This window comes from Lissotriton vulgaris, chromosome 11 (genome assembly GCF_964263255.1).
Source record: "Lissotriton vulgaris chromosome 11, aLisVul1.2, whole genome shotgun sequence".
NCBI lineage: Eukaryota > Metazoa > Chordata > Amphibia > Caudata > Salamandridae > Lissotriton > Lissotriton vulgaris.
This window is the reverse complement of record NC_141699.1, coordinates 969,419,981-969,439,839: the sequence shown is the minus strand read 5'-3', so window position 1 is coordinate 969,439,839 and position 19,859 is coordinate 969,419,981.

Sequence of the window (19,859 nt, the reverse complement as noted above, 5' to 3'; positions counted from 1 at the left end):
GGAGGCGTTGTCGACGAGCAGGCTGGAGGCACGAGCTGTCCCACGTAGGCTTCTGCTGATGGCGGTGTCACTTCCAGGATCGGAGCAACAGGCCTTTGCAAATGCAAGCCCATGCGGCAAGCAAAGATGGCGTCTGGTGCAGACCAGGAGGGTCCGGGGTACTTCTCTTTTGGAAGGAAGCAAGTACTAGTCCAGAGCAACCAGACCAGCGGTGTAGTTTCGTCGGGTCATCGTCAGGAAGGCCACAAGCCAGCCGGCAAGTGACCAGACAACGAGGAGAGCAGCAACCAAGCAAAAGGGCCCCACGCAGATCTCGTGGATGCTGGAGGGCTGGTCTTTGGTGCAGGTGCTGTTCGGGGTCAGGGCTTCTCAAACCCTAAAGCACTTTCTCGAGGATCCCTCGGCGGTCGTGCTGGAAAGCGATGTGCAGGTTTCTGATGATGGCCGGTCCCACGTGTCTCGTCACACCCACGGATCTCAGCTGTGCTAGAGAGGCAGGTAAAGGTCGGAGAGGTCTGGAAGTCCGGGTCTCGTCGAGCTGGGCAGTCTGGTTCCTGGAGGAAGGACGACACAGCAAACCGCAAAGACGCTTGATGGTGCCTGCTTGTGCAGGGTGGTCACTCCTTGGCCACAAGGGAGATTCTTCTTTCTTCTGAGGAGCAGAACGTCGAAGGTCAAGAGTTTGTTCGTTGGAAGTAGTTCAAGATTATCTAAACTGGAATGGGACCAGCTCCTACCTTTATGCGGCTAAAGGGGGCTGCACTACGACTAGGTCCCTCCCCTGGGTGGGACCAGGAAGGGGGGTGGTTACACCCCCTTTCCTTTGTCAGGTTTTGCGCCAGAGCTGGGGCAAGGATGCCCCAGCAACTGGTTTGAACCGGTGTATGCAAGGGACACCTTGTGTGCCCCAAGCATGTCTCATTCCTTTCAGCCTGGTCCTACCTAATACACAAGGTCCTGTCTGGGGAGGTGCTGGCACCTCCCCAGGCAGGAAACCCTTTGTCCAAGCCTCCCTCGCTGGAAGGACTCCCAGCAGCAGGAGGTCAGACATGTGTCTGCAGTGGCAGCATCCATTTTGTGATGCTGAGGCTCTGGTTAACTTTAACCGGGGTTCTGGTTCTGTACATGTCGTGTGCCTCTAGAAGGGTGGAATGCTACCCCTGCCGCCAGAATTGGCGAGGGGGTAGTATTCCAAATCGTATGACACCTTACTTGACATGTTTTGATAATGCTATACCTAAGTTGGCAATAACCGCGAGGATTATAATGCACTTAAGAGTATATGGTATAGCGTTATCATAGAAACAGCTAAAGGACATGGTTCCGAAAGCTGCAGACAGGCTCAGCTCATGCTAGAGCACCATCTCACATATAACCAAGCACTCTGCCTCCAGGATTGATGAGGCCTACCATAGGAGTGACTTACAGGAATCTATGTGTCCATTTTAGGTTAGATATAGGTGTACTATATCTACAGCAAAGGGTGATTACACCACCTTGCCCCAGCTGTGCTAGCAGCCAGTTGTGTCAGATTGGGATGGCCAGCCAGGGGTGGCATAATACATGCTGCAGCCCCTGGTAGGCCCTGAGTACACCTATGCCCTGGGTACCTAAGGTACACTGTATAGGGACTGATAAGGTGACCAGCATCCAATTGGATATGTACCTAAGGTACATGGAGTCCATTTTAACAGAGAGAGCAGGAAGCCTGGGGCCCTGAATAGCAGGATCCCAGGCCAACTATGTCGAAAACCAGCTAAACACTAGGCAAAAAGTTGGGGGCAACCATAGTCAGATATCCACCTTCCTACATTTATAATAAAATAATAATAATTAATTTTATAAAGCGCAAGGTTACGCCATCTCGTCGTGTCCCCGCGCTGTAGTGAGAGAGGAGGGGGCAGCCCAGCCTGCGTTACACAGCGGCTGCGGGATTAGCTAGCGAATAAATGGGTTTAAGCCCCTTTCTGAACTTAGCTTCAGAGGTCTCCATCCGTAGTTTTAACGGGAGTTTATTCCAGTTCTGAGCTGCCAGGACCCGGAAGGATCTGCCCCCCATTCTGGCTTTCTTCACCCTCGGTACTGTTAACAAACCGGTCCCACTTGATCTCAAGGACCTCCCTGGTACATAGCTAGTAACAAGATCCCTCAGGTAGGCGGGACCAGATCCCTTGGTAATGCGATGGCAAGTGCAAAGTGCTTTAAACATTACTCTTTTCCTTACTGGGAGCAAGTGCAAGGTGTCGAAGGCTCTTTTAGAGGCAGCCCTCCTTGGCTGCATGAGAACAAGTCATGCAGCAGCATTCTGCATAACCTGCAGTCAACTGAGACATTCAGCAGTGGCACCCATATAGAGTATATTGCCATAATCCATACGGGATGTTATAAGGGCATGTACCAGCGTCTTTCGTGCCTCTATCGGCAGGAGATCCATTGTTTTGCGTAGGCTTTTTGGAACTCCAAAACATTTCCCAACTACGCGCCTGGTATGCACTATATAGGAAAGAGTGGGGTCCAGCCATACCCCAAGGTTTTTCATCTGGGTACATGGTATAGGTGTTGGGCCCAGACTTAGAGGCCACCACGCTGACGTTCAACCCGCCGGATCACCCCCTACCACAAGCACTTCAGTCTTATTGCCATTTAGTTTCAGGCAGTTCTTAGCCATCCAGGAGGCAAGCTCCTGCATGCTTGCCCTGAAATTAGAGGCTGCCACGTCAGGTGCCTGAGACAGGGAGATCACCAGCTGGGTGTCGTGGGCGTAAGAGACGACCTCCACACCAAAAGCCTGCGCTATTTCCGCCAGCGGAGTTACGTACAGAGCCCTGAGGCACACCCTTCTCAAGTTTAAAATCCTTGGAGTAGTGTGCTCCCTGTCTAACCTGAAAGCTGTGTTCAGTCAGGAAGGACTTCAGCCATTTCAGGGCCGGGCCCGAGACACCGCCCTTGTTCAGGCACTGTAGCAAGGTGTAATGGGCTACAGTGTCGAAGGCGGCACTCAGATCTAGCATAATCAGGGCCATAGTATGTCCTGCATCGGCCCCCTTCCTGATGGACTCCGTGGCAAGCAGTAATGCGGTCTCCGTGGAGTAACCAGCGCGAAAGCCCGATTGAGACATATGTAGGAGACTAGAGTCAATATAAGTCATGAGCTGTTGGTTTACCACCTTCTCAGCTACCTTAGCTAGATATTGCAAAAGCGAGATAGGCCTGAGATTCTCCAGTATGTCCTGGCTGATGTTAGGCTTCTTCTGAAGTGGTAGAACAACAGCTCTTTTCCAGCTCAGTGGCACCGTGTGCAATGTAAGCGAGACTTCCAGAACATGCCTAATGTAAGGTTCAAGTAGCTCCATACTCTCGCCCATCAATTTAGGTGAGGCGGGATCTCCCGGAGAGCCAGACTTAATGCTGAGACAGATTTTACTGAGCATCTCCGAAGGAGGGATGGTAAAATTGCTCAGTGTCTGACCCGTCACAGCTTCATCCGCTATCTCCTCGAATTCCAAACCCTTCCTTACCGCCCCAGAAAAGGATGAGTAGATTTTCTCCACTTTTCCAGAGAAATAGCTTGCAACCCGGTTACAAGACTCCACCGAGCCTTCTGCTCGGCGGCCCTGGTTGAAATGGAGGAAATCTCCTTATAGACTTGAAAGAGCTCTTTAGTAGAGTTCTCTGCTGTCCCAATTCTCGCCTGGTAATTAGTGGCTTTAGCCGGTCTAATAAGACCATAGTATTTTCTCTGTGCCACCTTATACTTTGATCTATCTTGGCATAGGAGTTCCTTTTTCCACTGCCTTTCCAAGCGCTTGCATTCAGCTCTTGCATCATGTAGAGCGGAGGTAAACCAGGGTGCAGATTTATGAGCCCTCCCCGTCGATTTACCAGGGAGCAGCGGAGCCACCTTATTAAAAGCATTAGCTAACCGCCTTTCTAGATTAAGGCAGGCGGTTTCGCTATCTGAGCCCCCTGGGGGCCCTCCCAGAGTCAATGCCTTGTTGAAGTCCTCTCGCACAAACTGTTTCCATTTCCTGCGTTGATGTTTGCAGGCAGCTTTTTCCTGCATTCCCGTCTCTGGTACTCTCACTACAAAAGGGACCAGAAAGTGATCAGTCCAAGGGATAGGGATGGGAGTGGTTACTTCTATATTCTCCCAGCTGGCAAACACAGGATCGAGTAAGTGCCCATGCTGGTGATTAGGGGCATTTGATTTAAGGCTTAGTTGAAATGCCCTAAGATCCTGGCATAGCTCAGAGGCCTCTATTTTCCAGGGATCCTCCAAATGAAGATTAAGGTCACCTAATACTAATAGCCTGTCATGTCTTAAAGTTAGAGGGGCAATACCCTAACCAGACTAGATAAAAAGCATGTAGGGGGCCCAGGGGGTCTATATACCATGAACCCTTTTACGGTGATGTTAGGGTTAATTTTAATTGAAAAAAGGCCCGCCTCACTTTCACATATCGTAATAGTTGCAAGAGAGCATTCAAGGTTTTTTTTAGAAATAACCCCTATCCCCCTCCTCTCCCTGTGGCTCTGTCTATTCTAGCTATCATATACCCTGGGGGAAGTGCCTCAAGGATGTCAGGCTCAGAGTCATTGTCAAACCAGGTCTCCGTAAGAGTTTTTTTTTAAAATGTTAAATTTTTAAATACAGCTGACCCACAGAATTGCAGCAACACGTGACAAACAATTATTTTAAAATCATTAGCGTAGTTAAAATGAAACGCCGTACGCAGCAGCTCAAGGGCACTGCCACTGCCCACACACCACAGTAACAATATACTGTAGAAGGGTTAATCTGCTGACGTCGGGAAATGAGCCTCAACCTACTGTGGCATGCGGCTCAGGGTGACTTTCCGCCCTATAAAAGAACTATAGGAAGGGGAGCATGGTAAGAAAATAAGTCTTCTAGAAGGCTGTAACAGTTCTAGTCATTTCACAATTAAGTGTAAAGAGAAAGTGTGCCCATGTAGATTCAAAACCGTCCAAATACTCATAGGCAATAGTGACTGAGGTATTTTTGTATGGCTGGGAAATCCCTAGTAGGTTCTCCAAACATGTATTCAGATATCACTAAAGTCTACCGAGAGAAGAGTGCAGCGTAATGGTGTTTAACACTAGGGGGAGACACTCCAAGACTGTGGAGGCAGTCGTGTATCTGCCTTGACGTTTGTGTGCTCAAATAGTGTATCAATGCTTTTGGTGGCTCGTACCTCATAATAGGCTTGTGTTGCGGCAGCACAGGGTGAACAAAGGTAGAACCTAGCGCAGTAACATCCAAAGCAAGCGTGGTGTATGGGGGAAAAAAGACTCTTAGAGCTAGTTGGCCTAACACACAAGTACAGCGTGCTTAGATTTGAGAAGCAACTATCCCATCAAAACCTGCAGCGGTAAGGCCCTTTACAACACTGCTTAGTTTAAACCTAAATGCTGCATTATTGAAGTTGAAAAGAGCAGACGTGCTTGATAACAATGACAAAGCTGCGATGCAGTGGAGAAAATGCTCTTAAAATAGTTGACCACCGCATGGGTGCAGCGTGCTTAGTTATCAAGAAACAACACCTACCACATGCAGAGCGAGAACTTTCATACGAAATGAGAGTGTGCTTTGAAACTTCCATATCTTTAACACGAATGCAGCATTCTTTATGTTTTCAAAACAAGATAAAAATAAAAGACACTCTCAATGCACAAAAGATTCAAGTTAAACAAGCATTTACAATGCAATGGTCTCGGCATTATTGAAGGTAGAGCTATTAGCATTGCTCATGACATTTTTTTTTTTAAATCATAAATAAATGGCATTGTCATTTACATTGCCAATAGCTTAATCGTTAATTAAATGGCATTGTCATTTACAATGCCTATAGCCTAATCGCTCGCAAATGCATGACCTATTGCATTTACACCCACACAGAGCCACCCACACAAAGCCACCCACACACACATACAGAGCCACCCACACAGAGCCACCCACACAGTCATTCACATAGAGCCACCTACACAGAGTCAACCTCACACAGACAGAGCTACCCACACATAGAGCCACCAACAAAAAAAGCTATCCACACAGAGCCACACACAGAGCCACACACACACACAGAGCCACACACAGAGCCACACAGAGCCACACACACACAGAGCCACACACACAGAGCCACACCCACAGAGCCACACACACAGAGCCACACACACAGAGCTACACACACAGAGCCACACACACACACCCATACACGTGTTACCATCCTTGTGGGGATTATGTGTGAATATCAGCCTTGTGGCGACTAACCTTTCCCAATGTTTTTAAAACACACTAATAACAGATAAATGTTGAGAAAAAATTCATGATATAGGATCCTGCTTCAAATGTGGAAATATATTGTTATTTAATCGCGCGCACAGCACCATCCTTGTGGGGACTTGAACACGTGCTACCATCCTTGTGGGGACCTAGTCTGTAACACTATTTGTGATTGTATACAGTTGAAGGCACATGGCTAAATGTTTATTTTATCAACAATATACACAAACAACATTATAATCTATTCATATATAAATTGCTGAATATATACTAGGGGTATATGTTAAAGACACCTTTTGTTAATGTGCCAGAAAATATCATATCATGCTTAAAGAAAGGCCCTTAAAGCTGTATTTAACCTATTTATTAGTGCTTAGAATCTTAGGAGATAAGGGAACTAACACATAAAGTAATTAACATATGGAACTAAGGAATATGGTCAAGTCAAACCCAGAGCTTGATTAACTGCTTACATTTTTGCCAAAATAGATGTTCAAGTCCTCACAGAGATAGTGGGTGAAGATCACTGTGTTTAAGTCTCCATAGAAATAGTGTGTATATTCAAAACTTAAATCCCATTATAACGAGTGTGAAGCTAATGATGTGTGTAATTATAGGAATGCTCTAATCCCCACAGAGATGGTATTTTATTATAGCAATGTTTAAGTCCCCACAGAGATGGTGTGTTACCATAGAGATGTTCAAGTCCCCACAGAGAAGGTGTGTTATTATAGTGATGCTCAAGTCCCCACAAAGATAGTGTGTTATTATAGTGATGTTCAAGTCCCCACAAAGATAGTGTGTTATTATAGAGATGTTCAAGTCCCCACAAAGAAAGTGTGCTGTTACAGTGTTGTTCAAGTCCCCACAAAGATAGTGTGTTATTATAGCGATGTTTAAGTCCCCACAGAGATAGTGCATGAAGTTGATTGTGTTTAAGTCCTCATTAAAATAGGGCCCAATTCACAAAGGTAAACTTAGACAAAAAGTCTAACTTTACTACTTGTCAGTATTCACAAAGGTAAATTTAGACAAAAAGTCTGACTTTACTGCTTTTCAATATCACAAAGCTCCATATAGAGAATGTGAAGCTGATGATGTTCAAGTCAAAGCAAACACAAGGAGATGATGGACGGAGTGATGAATCTTTCAGACACTCATCCCCAGTCACAGATCTGAGTTTAATTCATCAGCGTTCTTTAGTTCACTTCGCCACCGCAGTTAAGACACAGCTATATGCAAATCAGTCTTGACCCTGTACCTCATGGCACCCCCTGGTGCTTCAAGTCAAAACAGAGCATGTGTTTAATTACAGGAATGCTCGAGTCCCCACAGAGTTGGTATGCTTTTATCATTATGTTCAAGTCCCCACAAAGATAATGTTTTATTATAGTTTTTTTCAAGTCCCCACAAAGATAGTGTGTTATTATAGAGATGTTTAAGTTCCCACAGAGATAGTGCATGAAGATGATTGTCTTGAAGTCCTCATTAAAATAGGGCCCAATTCACAAAGGTAAATTTCGACCAAAAGTCTAACTTTACTACATTTCAGTATTCACAAAGCTCCATACAGAGAATGCTAAGCTGATGATGTTCAAGCCAAAACAGAGCTTGCATGTAATTACAGTAATGGTCAAGTTCCCACAGAGACGGTGTGTGACCATAGTATTACCATGGTCACCACAGAGAATGTGTGCGATTATAGACATGCCCAGGTCCCCACAAAGATAGTGTGTGATTATAGGCATGTCCAGGTCCCCACAGAGAAAGTGTGTGATTAAAGAGATCTCAAGATCCCTACAGAGATAGTGTGTGATTATAGAGATGTCAAGATCCCTACAAAGACAGTGTGTGGTTACAGGGATGCCCAGGTCCCCACAGAGAGAGTGTGTGATTATAGACATGCCCAGGTCCCCACAAAGATAGTGTGTGATTATAGACATGCCCAGGTCCCCACAGAGATAGTGTGTGATTATAGAGATGCACAGGTCCCCACAGAGATAGTGTGTGAATATAGACATGCCCACGTCCCCACAGAGATAGTGTGTGAATATAGACATGCCCAGGTCCCCACAGAGATAGTGTGTGAATACAGGCATGTCCAGGTCCCCACAGAGATAGTGTGTGAGATAGTGTGTGAATATAGACATACACAGGTCCCCACAGAGATAGTGTGTAATTATAGACATACACAGGTCCCCTCAGAGATAGTGTGTGATTATAGACATGCACAGGTCCCCACAGAGATAGTGTGTGATTATAGACATGCACAGGTCCCCACATAGATAGTGTGTGAATATAGACATGCCCAGGTCCCCACAGAGATAGTGTGTGATTATAGAGATGTCGAGGTTCCCACAGAGATAGTGTGTGATTATAGACATGCACAGGTCCCCACAGAGATAGTGTGTGATTATAGACATGCACAGGACCCCACAGAGATAGTGTGTGATTATAGACATGCACAGGACCCCACAGAGATAGTGTGTGATTATAGACATGCACAGGTCCCCACAGAGATGGTGTGTGACTATAATATTACCACGGTTGTCAAAAAGAATATGTGTGATCATAGACATGCCCAGGTCCCCTCAAAAACCTACACTCACTTAAACCCTAAAAAATTCACTTGCCACTCAAAAACCCATACCCACCATAAAAAATAGCCATTGTGGCCCAAATGCCCATACAAACACTAAACCTTAAATGATTTCATTACAAGACCGGGCGGAGGCTACCATTATGCATATTTCTTTTAATGCTAACTCCAAGCAGCCACTTAGAAGCAATATACATCATATATTGAAACGGACCTAGAATAGAATCTTCCAGATGTACAATAGCCATTCACATAGGATAGTCTGCCTCTTTTAAATGTGGCTCCAGGCATATAAGTACATTTTCTCTTCACTTTCATGTATGACCTGTATCTTCTAGAATGGGCAACTACATGTGTATGTATGTTTTCTCAATTTAATTTGTATACCTTTCTGAATAGACTTGTGCCCTTTTTAACTTAATTTGTAAACCTTTCTGAATAGACTTATGCCTCTTTGACCTCAAACTCCTCTTAAATTTCGGCTCACACCTAACTGATTTCCAACTTATGGAAATCCTGCTCCCCCCACTCTCCACCCTCACCCTGGACTTCACATTGCATTTCCACTCAATAACAGGCTACCCCGTAATACAGACAAGTTGGGATCTCATAACAAAAATCAATAATTAAAATAAAAATAAAATCTTTAACCCATCTGTAGTTGAGGGGCTACCTGGGCAGAAAATCAACAGCTGATCGCTCACAAGCATATCCGATGTCAGAAATTCTGGCAGTTGGACACTCCTGTGATCAGCTGCTAACTGCGACCGCAAGTACTCAAACTATTTTTACTCCAAATACCTCATTTTACAGTAAAGGAGCATTACATGTAAAAGACCTGATGTAACAATGCATTCATATACATAAGCTCCTCTAACAAATCCCTAATTTACATAAGCTCTTCTGACCCTTACTAATAAATCAGATTTCCTACCTTCCAAGTCATCTATATAGATTACTAACTACTACAACCCGTAAAGGAGTATAAAATCCAACATGTCTGATGTAGAATCAGATGGTCTTGAGTTACTTACCCCTAACATCAATAATGAAGAAATGAAAAAGATTACTCAACAAGAGATGCATGCGCAAAACACTCAACCCGTTCATCGCAACCAAAAAAACCTTAATAGAGAAAGAAGATGGCACTATTGAAACCCAGGAAGGCCAAAACGTTGAATGCAATAAAAAAGGGGGCACAAGATTAAAGAGAAAAAACAACTTTGAAAGAGCAAGCCCCATGAGCACATTGGGAGGTCTAAGCAACTCAAATAATTTGGGAGGTCTACGCACCTCATCATATAAAGGAGGTCTAAGCACCTCAAACTGTAAGGGAGGTCTACGCACCTCAAAATTATCAGGTGCCCTTAGCGACACAACTTATCAAAGTGTCCAAAGCGGCACACAATATCTAAGTGCTTGTCATGATACACAAGATCTTAAAATCGAACCACAAGGAGACCAAAACATGAACCCGTTGGATGAATATATCCTTTACCTAGTCCAGGATGATCTAGACTTCGAGAGTCCCCTATCAGAGGAAGAGCACCCTTCATCCTCCAAAGAAATTCTAACCAACCCACTGGGTGAGCAGATGTTCTCTCCACATAATATCAGACACCGAGGAGCTCAGAATGGTGGCCCCAAGAACCAGTGGTTCAAGAAAAGGTATGCCTGACACCCAACCTCGACCCAGAATTAATCGAATTCCTATTCAAAGTGGGTAGAGACCCCAGGAAGGGCATGAAAAGGTAACTGAAGGCCTGCCAGGATCGCATTCTTGATATTTTAGGCCCGTTGACTAGAATAATTGATATGGCAGAAGACAGCCATATTAACGGTACCCCGTTAGACTTAGATCTACTAAGAAAGAGGATGGAGTCAGAAAACTCTGATCCTATTAGGGAACGCAAATGCAGGGATAAATGCATACGACGAAGAGTAGGCCTTACCAAGATCAACCCTGAGCTGAGAGACATGGCTGACAAAGAACCTTCAGCAAACCCCAAAAGACTCTTATTTGGAGAGTACATGATCAAGATCTTAGGCAAATATGTCACAACCTCCACAGCCCTAGTCAAAGCTCAGAACAGCATGCGTCGAGTATTCAACCCTAGTGTTTTTGCCAGACCTGACAGAAGGGTAGTAGGGTATTTGGTGGTGTCCACCAAATACCCTACTACTGACAATGAGGATTAGGTCAACTCAGATTTGTTTTTTAAAGACTTGAAAAACAATTACACAAGACCCCTGGGTTTTAGAAACCATTCAAGGCTTCAAAACATAATCTTTGAAAACACTGACACAATCCTCACCCCCAAGGAACCTAGTACTGATCACAGAACAGAAAATAGTAGAGGAAGAGGTAATGCCCATGATAGAGTAAGGAGCATTTATATAAGTACCATGAGATCATATGAAATTGGTAAGCACGGGGAACGTCGTTTACGACGCAACTTTTAGCACGGAGTGCTATTACAACGCGGTTTTTAAATCACATTCCATTACAACGCATTACACTGGGGGGCTCTCAAGGATAGGGAATACTTTTAATTTACTATCCAACACGTTCCCTAGTGTCAACGGGGACTGGTGTTGGAATAGTAAATTAAAATGTTCACTGTCCAACACCCTTTTGTGTTATGCGTTGTAATAGAATGCGTTATAAAACTTGCGTTGTTACAGCATGCATGCTAAAAGCATGCGTTGTAACAACGTACATCCGGTAAGCACTCTCTTTCTGGTAGAGAAAAAAGACAAGGGTTGAAGATCAGTCCTAAACCTGAGAGAACTGAACAAATCTCTTATCTACAAACACTTCAAAATGGATGGTATCTACCTCCTGAGATACACGCTTCTAGAAAAGGACTGGCTAGTGAAGTTGGACTAGTGAAGGTGCCTACTTCACAATCACCATGGCCTCAGAGTTCCAACCTGTAGTGTAGTTCCTATATCCCTATAGACATCTGCGCATTGGAATAACATAGACTACAGATAGGTCAGGGACTGAGGTCACCTGGGTCACTGTGGACTATATTAGACTTAAGTGTTTGCCAGCTAGCTCAGAGGTCACTAGAAACTTTCTCGAATGTAAGAGGAGGTGTTAGGTTTCCTATTTAGACAAGAAGGGATTTAGTTTCTGACAACCATACAACATGACAACTTTGCATCTCCAGGAATGAGGAGGGAATCTCCAGAGTCGTGAAAAACAAAAGAAGGAATTTTACTCAATCATTCGTGCATGCTTAGTTTCACCAGAAGTGTAGAGAAAGAGAGACAGGCGTTTTCAATAAAGGATGTTTAATTATTTAACAGTCTGTTTTCTCACACATGAGAAGTGAATTGCTACAATTGCAATACTTGTCATAAAATAAAGTGCGTACAGTAAAAAGAGTATTATAAAGTAATACTGTAAAAGCATGTTTCTAAGCCATAAGATGCATCTAAAACATATAAAATCTATACAACAATAAAATGTCTAAACTGACTCAACTGGTGCTTCTAGCTTACGCCTACCCCGTGTACCTAACCTGAGTTTAGTACGGGAAGAGATAAGGGAGAAGTCGGTTAAGTTAAATAATTTCTCTGCCAATATTCTAACACCAAGAATTCTCTTTGAGGCTAATCAGCTCCGTACCTTGATTTAGAATGTTGGAGGTCTTTTATCTCTCTCTCTCTCTTAGAACTCGATCTCCCGGCAGCCTGCAAGGGTGACTGGGAACACCGGAGCTGGATTTTCTCGGCTGGAGAAAAAGACAGCGTCTCTCTCAGTGCATCAGATAGGAGGGTCGGCTTCCTTCAGTTCTCGCAAGGGCAGGGAGTAGGGCAGGTGGTCAGTCGATCTGCTCCAAAATCACCATGTGTTTGACTGGGCAAACCTGGGTGCATTTATACTAAGAAGGTGCCTTGTTTGACGCACAAGGGTGGACATATTAACGTCACTAGGTGCATGAAGTGCGTAATACTTTCCAGGGGTCTGGGACAAATCAATATTGGAGGCTTAGAGTATTCTCCTGGGGCTACAGTAAGTTCGTCATGTCCCAGCGCCAGTTGTACTCTGTAGGGGCTTAGAGGCAGAGGAAGCACCATGTTAGGTCTGCGCTGACTCTGACTAAATATGGACATGATTCTTATGCCCATATAAGGATATTATAACTTAAATCCATATTTGGGCATGAATCTAGAAATTCATATTAGGGTCCTAGAATGATTTACAACAAACCATACCTCCAATTCACATAGAACTGTTGTCTATTCCAATTCCAATCTCTCTTCTTTGGGCTATATTCTGCTCCCTGGTGTTTCACTGAGGTATTGAGAGCTATAAACATCATTCTTGAGAGAGAGAGAGAGAGAGATGACTGATAGTCTATCTCTGTGACATTCTCATTATATCCCAGCACCACTCTCAGATTCTTCAAGACCTGAATACAGCAGTAAATATCTTAGAGAGCCTTGGCTTCATAATAAACCAAACAAAAATCTATCATGACTCCCTCAAAAACTCTGGAATTATTGGGAATTATTGTAGAGTCTTTTGCTACTACCCAAGAAGAAAATCATGAAAATAGGCAAATAAATACGACTTGTATTGAAACGAGACCTCTTGTCCCTGAGAGAACAACCCAAACTTCTGGGCCTCCTATCTTCCTATATCCAAGCTATCTTTCCAGGACCTTTACATTATTTAGCCCTTCAAAGAGTGAAGGCAAAAGCCCTCCATGCTGGACTATGGTACGGAGACAAAGTAACCCTAGACCACAAAGCCAAACCAGAACTGAACTGGTTGTTAGAGAATTTAGATGCCTGGAACGGCAAAGCCGTTTTCGGAAACTCCTCAGAATTCATTCTAGAGTCAGATGTGAGCCATCATGTCTGGGGAGCGTGCTTACAGAACCAGAACATGGGAGGACTATGGTCCTATACAGAGAGCTCACATCACAAAAACTACCTAGAGTTAACTACTGGCCTTTACGCTCTGATGAGCTTCAAACAATCCTTACAAAGTAGATTGTTTATTATAAAATGGACAATATATCAGTTGCGGCATACATAAATTGCTTATAGGGTACAAAATCCTCAGATCTATCAAATCTAGCTATTCTGCCTAGAACACCAGATAGCCCTAAAAGCAGCATACTTACCAGGAAAAAGCAATGTCACTGCTGACTGGAATTCAAGATTACTCCTAGACCACAGCAACTGAAAACTTAACATGAAAGCCTTCAGAACTTTAAATCAGTTCTGGGGCCCTATGAAAGTAGATCTTTTCGCAAGCAGACTGACATTCCAACTGCACAAATATTTCAGCTGGATGCCAGATCCCGGTGCTCAAGCAGTCAATGCCCTTCTCCAGCCATAGAAAAGAATTCGAGCATATGCATTTCCCCCACGTGCATAGACCCAGGGAGTCTTCCGGAACGTGAGACAAGACCAATGCTCCTTATTACTAATAACTCCTTTCTGGCCCTCCCAGGCATGGTTTCCAATGAGCTTGGAATTAGCCTGTGAAATACCCTTTCTACTTCCACCCACAGAAGGCCTTTTAGGAGACATCCTGCAAGAGTCATGGGCTCCTGGAACCCACAAGATGCAATAGCATCTAGAGAACTTGGGTATGCTGGTGCCTTAAGAGGAACCTGGATTCCATGGAGGCTACTATTGTACACGTAGCAAACTTTTTAGTGTAACAATTTGAGAGAGGGGTTACTTACAGATCAATTAATTGCTACAGATTAGCTATTTCATCAGGCCATGCTGTAATAAATGGCAAGACCATGGAGAAAAATGCCACAATATGCAGAATTATGAAAGGTATCAAACTAAGGAGACCACCTAAACCTAAATATGAAACCCTATGGGATGTTAAGTTACTACTATACTCTTTCAATACCTGGCCTGAGAACAGATACCTAAATAAGAAGAGACTTTCCATAAAACTAACATTTCTTCTCTGCCTAATCTCCTGCCGTAGATTATCAGACGTTAAAACACTAGAAGTAACTCAGTCTATGATGCATTTGGTGTCAATTTCGAGATTATTAAGAGAACTAAGACTATATCAGATACAATTCTCAACACAAAGTTTAACGCGTGCAAAAAACCTTTTGTGGTAGAATGTATGAAAGAATAAGATACAAGAATAAGCAAACATCATGCGAATGGTGTTAATCAATTACTTATCTCTTTTGTGAAACCTTTCAAACTCATTACATCAGATTCTATAGCAAGATGAGTTCTATAAGCAATTCAATCAGCTGGTATTGGCCTAAAAGATTCCAGGCACACTCATATGGGGCGCTATGGCTAGCGAATCACTTTAGAAAGTGGGTAAACTAGATGACATTCTCAAAGCAGCTGTTTGGTCAAATTCTAACACTCTTGCTAAACACTATTGTAATCCTATTAAACATATGTCAAATGTTGTATTACTAAACTACCAACATGCATAATGGTAGCCTCCGGTCTTGTAATGAAATTGCGATTCTCCTATTAACATGACAAGAGAATCTGGATTTCATTAAAGGCATGGAGGCTAACATTATCCCACCCGTGGGTGGATACATGAATTACTGATCAATAGAGGCATCATTTATGATACAACCTTTATTCAATGTATTGTTGAAAGTTTCATACAATCTTTTTTCAATGGATTGTTAAAAATTTCATATAACTTGCGTGCTTTGATATTTCACCTTTCTCAGTCACATGACAACAGACCACTTATACTCTTTCTTATTTCAGATAATTCAATATAACTAATTCATCTATACTGCTGTTTCCGCAAGGAAGATGTTCAGAAAGAATTAACTCTGTGCCCCCTTCATTCAATCTTCATTATTTCTATCCATATGGAATGCACACAAAAAAAGAAAGAAAATTCTACACAGAAGAAGACTTACCTTATTACCTCGCATATAAAAGAGGCAGACTATCCTATGTGCATGGCTATCGTACATCTGGAAGATTCTATTCTAGATCTATTTCACTTTATGATGTATTGCTTCTAAGTGGCTGCTTGGAATTAGCATTTAAAGAAAATGTATAATGTTAGCCTCCATGTCTTTAATGAAATCCAGATTCTCTTGTTATGTTATTGGGAAAATCGCAATTCATTACCACCATACCAGCCCTAACCCTTGAATGTTCCATTGCCATCCAAAAACCATGCCCACTCGAAATCCTAAAAAATCCTTTTCCACCCACCCTAAACCTTAAAAAACGCTTGCGACCCAAAAACCCATAAACAATGTAAAATCTACAATATCACCAAAAATTTCACACCCACCCTGAACACAAAAAAATCCCTTGCCACCCATAAAACCCACACCAATCCTAAACCCTAAAAAATCTCTTACCACTCAAAACCTACACCCATCCTAAATCCTAAAAATGCACTTGCCTCCCAAACACCCATACCCAACCTGAAAAATCCCTTGCCACCCAAACCCCCACATAAAAATGACACCTAAAGAATTCATTACCAGCCAAAAACTGATGCCGAGCCTAAACCGTAAAACATTTCTTATCACCCACAAACCCACACCCATCCTAAACCTTAAAAATGCCCTTGCTACTTAAAATAACTTACCCACCCTAAACACTAAAACATCCCTTGCTAATCAGAAACCCATGCCCACCCTAGACATAACAATTCCCTTGCTACCCTAACCTTAAAAAGCCCCTCCCCTCCCAGAACACACACATCCACTCTAATCCCTAAAAATTCCCTTATCATCCAAAAACACATACCCACCCAAAACCATACATTTCCCTTTCCCCCAAAAAATCCACGCCCACTCTAAACCTTAAAACATTCTTTGCCACTTAAAAACCCACCCCCATCCTAAATGCAGAAAAATCCCTTACCACTCAAACACCTACACCCACCCTAAACCCTAAAAATTAACTTGCCTCCCAAAACCCATAACCACCCTGAAAAATCCCTTGCTACCCAAAAACCCATACAAATACTACACCTAAATGATTCATTACCACCCAAAAATCCACACCCACCCTAAACCCTAACAATTACCTTCACCCAAAAACCCATACCCAACCAAAACGATAACATTTCCCTTGCCCCCAAAAATCCACACCCACCCTAAACCTTAAAATTTCCCTTGCCACCCAAAAACCATACCCACCCTAAACAATCTCTTGCTAATCAAAGACCCATACCCACCCTAAAAATACAAATTCCCTTGGCACCCTAAATCCTATCAAATCCCTTGCCACGCAAAGACCCATACCCACCCTAAGCCCTAAACACTCCCTTACCACCCAAAAAAACGATAGCCATTCTAAATCCTAACAAATCCCTTGCCACGCAAAGATCCATACCCACCCTAAGCCCTAAACACTCCCTTACCACCCAAAAAAACGATAGCCACTCTAAATCCTAAAAAATCCTTGCAACCCTAACCTGAAAAATTTACTTAACACCTAAAAACCCATAACTTCCCTAACCTTAAAAAACCCTTGCCTCTCAAAAACCCATACCCACCCTAACCCCAGAAAAATTCACTGGTCACCCGAAAACTATACAGAACCTAAACACGAAAAAGTATGTGACAACCCAAAAACACACCTCTCTAATCCCTAAAAATTACCTTATCATCCAAAATCCCATACCCACCCAAAACCATAAATTTCCCGTGCCCCCCCAAAAATACCCACTCTAAACCTTAAAAATTCCTTTGCCACTTAAAAACCCACACCCATCCTAAATGCTCAAAATTCCCTTGCCATCTAAAAACCCATACCCACTCTAAGCCCTAAAAATTCCCTTTTCAACCGAAAACCTATATCCAACCTAAACCCTACAAATTCCTTTGCCACCTCAAAACCCATACCCACCCTCAAAAATCTATTGCCACCAAAAAACCCACACCAACCCTAAACCCTAAAAATTCCCTTACCACCCAAAAACCCATACCTTCCAGTCCCGGGCCCTTGGAGGTGAATTTAGCACTGCAATCTAGAAACCAATGCTTCGACTCCAAGCGTCTGTTTGGAATTGGTGCATTCCTACAATATTGGATGCATTGCTGCTGCCTGCACCGATGCTGCGATCCCCGCTCGCTAGGGGCACAACACATTGACCATGACTCACAATGCTGCCATGACTTTACCAATACAGCGCCTCCACAGAACAGAACAGCCACTATGTGAGTCTCAAGCACCACTTCACTGAGGTTTTGACACACTACTCCAACACCAACACAGCCCCGCGGGACTTTCACTCAAAGCAGCACCTACAATTCAGCGGCTCAACACTGTGCCGCCTTCAAGACAGAGGTCTAGCACAAGTGACAGATGCATCACCTCATCTGTGCAACATTATGGGGCTAATTCACAGAACTAAGACAGACTTAAGTTAGGATTATGTCTTAAGTCTGTCTTAAGACAAACTTAAGACAAAATCCTAACTTCTGTGAATACCAAAAGTAGTAAGTTTAGGATTTTGTCTTAAGTTAGTTCTGTGAATCAGGGCCATTGTCCCCAAGCGGGAAAGCTCAACGACCCTGCACCGCCTTAAGGAACTGACACTGACCTGCACCTTATTTGCATGTGGTGCTTTGGTGTGCACCACGACGCCAAACAATGCGGCGACTGTCAACAGATGAAGGTGAAGTCCCCACAGGAATGCCAAATGAAGCTGTTGGCCGCACGGCTGTCCGGCCTAGCCTCTACTTGTCACCACTCTCCCTCTCCAGAGGGGGCCCGTTCCCGAGGCCGCTCCCGCATCCAGTGCCTTAAAAAAGGTAAGTGGAGCCACGAGCGTCCAATGAGGTTCACCTCTCGTAGGCTTGCCACTGGCGCCCACTTCTCTTGTAAGGGGTCAGCTAAGGGCGCCCGGAGGTCACCTCCTCCATACCCTCCTTTTCCAGGAGTTGGAGTGACACGCTCCCAAATGGAGGGATACTCTCGGGTTATTCAGGCCTACTTCGAGTCCCCCTCTCTCCCTGGCACTCCTTCAGGCCCCACAGAGGTGGAGGGTACTCAGGCCGGGCCCTTGTCAGCGGATCCTTCCCCAACCAGGGCCGTGTGCACCGACTCCGACGCATAGGCTACGACATTGGGCCGTGGCCCAGACCATCCTGGTCACTCTAGCACACACCGCCAGTCAACGCATAGCCCTGTGCGGCTTCCTGCGCGGTCGGCGGAAGCGGCGTCGGCGACGCCGGCCTCGGCATCGCTGAGCTTGACGCCGGGCTCGGTGCCGGACTCCACTTCGGGGCCAACGTTCAAAACAACACCTGGCCCTAAGCCTGATCGCACGTCTGGGCCAACGCTTGATCCGATGCCGGATTGACGTCAAAGTAGTGCCTCCAGTGGAGGCCGTCGACCTCCAGTCGACTTTGACACGGCACCCACCGACGCCACTTTCGACGCATCCATCGCCGCCGATGTCCATATGTTCATCAATACTGGCGTCCATGCTTGAAGTTGACCTCCCTCCCGATTCCTCGCTTCTGACTCCTCAGGGGTGTCAGGTGACACCGGTATCCGCTGCAGCCCTCTCAGAAGCTGCTACTTCCCCTGGCCAGGGGCCACTAGTGCAGGTCCCTAGTGTTGGATGGCCTTCGGGTTGTTCCCTGGCCCCGCTCTTTATGGCAACTGGGAGGATTAACCTTCAACCATATCCTACGGATGGCCTCTTGTCCCTTCCTAGGTTGATTACTGAGTTAGGAGCTGCCTATGCGCGGACTATCACCAGGGCAGCTGCTATCCTCAGCTTTCAGCCTCCTGTGGTACCCCTCATTTCTGATCCTTTAATGGATCTGCTTCATCTTGAGCCCATTACAGTGGAGCCCTTGCTACCCCTTGGAGGTGCTTTATTAAAAGTCCTGCGTGGCACATGGGCATGGCCCTCTTCCTAAACCCCGGATCATCGGCCATTGCCGGCAGGCACGGTCTTGCCCGGGGGATCCACTTTGTCTGTCTCTCCATCCT